The sequence below is a fragment of the Rattus norvegicus genome, chromosome 7, assembly GCF_021556685.1.
Source record: "Rattus norvegicus strain SHRSP/BbbUtx chromosome 7, alternate assembly SHRSP_T2T, whole genome shotgun sequence".
Classification (NCBI taxonomy): Eukaryota; Metazoa; Chordata; class Mammalia; order Rodentia; family Muridae; genus Rattus; species Rattus norvegicus.
The window spans coordinates 67,418,665-67,421,601 of record NC_141540.1 but is presented as its reverse complement, the minus strand read 5'-3'; the positions used below and the strand labels follow the sequence as shown (position 1 = coordinate 67,421,601).

Here is a 2,937-nt window from a genome sequence, read left to right as displayed (position 1 = left end):
CAATGCTCCCATTACATGGAGGGTATACGTTGCTGCAGCTCTACAGGGCACTGCAGTGTTCTGTGCTACTGAGTTTGTCCTCTGTTCCCTTACAATCCAGGATAGAGGAGAGATCCTCACTAATGTATTGTGTCTTCATACTAGGCACTAAGAAGAGACAATCAATAACTAACATGGAAATGTATGAACAGTTTACACTAATGAGTCGACCCCCCACACCCACCCCTGATGAGTCACCCCTCCCCTAGCCACATGCCCACCCCTGATGGGTCACGCCCGCCCAGCCCAAGTATCTGCTTTCCAATTCTCTCAGACAACCTCATTACAACATGTAAGGGACAGCAAAAACAGACCTAGCAAAATATGTTCAAACAATACTAAACTTTATTCAATAAAAACTTCATGAACAGAAATGCAAGATCTACAATTAATAGAAAAATTAAATTCAAAATTTCATATAGAAAATACATTGTTGTAAGTTTGCATTATACATACTATACAGTACATACACTAAAAAATATCATCAAGTCTGCCTAGAAACGGGAGCAAAGCAGTAGAACACATGAACAATGAAATATTTAATTTCAGTACCCTAGATACAAAGAAAACATTTTAAAAAGATCCTATAATTGAATAATTTTGGAATGTGAAGTTCTGCAAAGCACTCACACGGGTGGGACATATTCAAAGAGTCCCGGGTTTAAAAGACACACTTAGCAGAACAGACACTTCACTCAACTTCCAAGAATAAAACAGACCTTCTTAGTCCCAGGCATAAAATATCTTAAAATGTCTATGCGAATTTTCTCAATGATTCTGATGGAGCCTGTCTCAAGGGCCCCATGGCCACAGTACAACACTGTGAAACAGTGAATATTAAAGACTAGGAAGCAGTAGAAAACACCTACAGTGATTATTTAAAACTTATTTTTAAAAAAAACCAAAAAGTTTAAAAAAAAATGAGTGAAGATCCCAACATTAACCTAATATCAAAAATCCAGTGTTTAACGCAGCATCCTTGTGAGCATGCGCTGTGTCTGTGTCGAGCAGTTTCTAACTTGTGCCAGGCACATCTATCTCCTAGATTGCTTCCGGTGCAGCTCTCCCTTGTTCCAGGTTAGCATTACATGAAAGCGTGTGGGGCATCCCCCACTCTTTACACTCCAGAACCTGTTTCAAGGCCCTACTGACCACCCTGCCTGAAGTCCTTGGCTCCATCCACAAAAGCCTTCCCAGCAGCCTCAGCAGCCTGGTGGGTGGGGCTACAGTAGGCTCTGGTGCAGGATTTCCCACACCATCCTCTTCCTAAACAGGGGCATGTGCTGCTGAGAGAAGGTGATGGGGCAGCCTCTGGAGATGTAATCTGCGTATTTGCAGGTAAACACACCGCAGTCCCTGTCATTCCCCTGCTGAGGAATCTTCTCTGTTGGCATGCTGTACTGCTTCCATTCCGAAGGGTTCAGATCCACATGCCTTCTGGCTTTGCTCTCATCCTGCAGATAGTGGAAGATCAGCTCAAGGACATCTGGTCTCTTATGTCCCATGGAATCCAGGTAGACAATACTCTTCTCTCTTAGGTCTGTCACCACCAGGCTCCAGTGCACATCCAGGTGAACCGGCACCAGAATCAGTTCCTTTGCAAAGAGGTTTACTGCCTTGGTCCATCTTCGGACTGATCTGTAGCCCCCACTCTTTAGCTTGGTGTAAAAGAAGGTGTTAAATGCATAAAGGGCAGGGTATCCTTGAGTCTGATTTCTGTCCACGAGAAGATTCATGTAAAAATTAATGACGTTGTCATTGAGCCACGCGCTGTCACTCAGGGTGCGCATGTCTGCTCGAGTGATGGTCATATTGAAGGCACAGCTCAAGACCTGGTCTTGTGGCCCTGGGCCAAGTGCGCTACTGATTTCCTTTTGCATGTCCGCTGTGACCAGAGGGCCATGGTCCAGCCCTGTGCTCTGCTTTTGGTCTTGAGGAGCCTTTTCTTTGGCGTCAGCTATTGGCATTTGTTTGGGGAGAATGCCATTGCTGACTCTGTTTTCACAGATTTGAGGTGTTTGAGAAGCATGAATCTGTGCATCCACACAGCCTTTGATGTCCTTTGAGGAGTCCAATGGGTGCTGGAAAGCATTCTGAGAGTCTGAGCTCACAGAGCCCCAGGGTTGACAGTTTCCCAACAAGCTTGGGTACATTCCATTGGGGTATTTCTGAACATATTCCTCTATGTTGCTGTAGGGACCCTTTGGTCCATTACCTCCATCCACAGACTTTGTCTCAGTCACAGCCTGTTCCTCGGGGCCTTTGGTGAACTCTGGGGTCTTTTGGTGGAATGGAACCACTTCTTGGGGGTTCTGTATCAGACCCTGGCCTGGCTTTTCAACCCCAAGCTCTATTTCCCACTGCTGTGGTTTCAGCCTCTTCAGAGGTAGGATGGGCTCTTCATGCTGCCAAGCCTTTTTACCTTCTGCCTGGTATTTCCTCTTTTGGCCTCTTCCTGAATGCTCACAGTACACTCTCCCATGCTGCTTGCCCAGTTGCCGTCTACAGGGGCCATGTGGATGGCCTTTGCTCACCTGCCGGCTCTCTGCTATGGCACAGCTTTCTGATTGGCAAGTCACAGTGTTTGTCAGCCAGACTATCATTGGGGGCTCAGTTGTTGTCTTCGTGGATAAAGGATCAGTTAGTATAGTTGCAGGTGTCTTATCCATACTGGACATGTTGGTCCAAGATCAGAAACTGCAGGGTGAAGAGTTCAGGCTTCCTTTGGCCTTGGAGACAGTTGCAAGGTGAATTCAGACGGAGGGAGGCAACAGTATCCAAGAGTAGTTCTCCCTCAGCTGATGATCTGCCCTTGTCTTTAAGGTGGTGGTGGATTACCAGTTCAGGTGCTGCCTTTTACCCGGTAGGAGAAGTGAAGCTTCAGGGCACAGTGAACCT

At 46.3% G+C, this 2,937-nt stretch overlaps 1 pseudogene; it reads right to left on the bottom strand.

Moving 5' to 3' along the window:
• Positions 1 to 1,153: 1,153 nt before the first annotated feature.
• LOC120093869 (sentrin-specific protease 2-like) lies at positions 1,154 to 1,928 on the bottom strand (annotated as a pseudogene).
• Between the last annotated feature and the right edge of the window lie 1,009 nt (positions 1,929 to 2,937).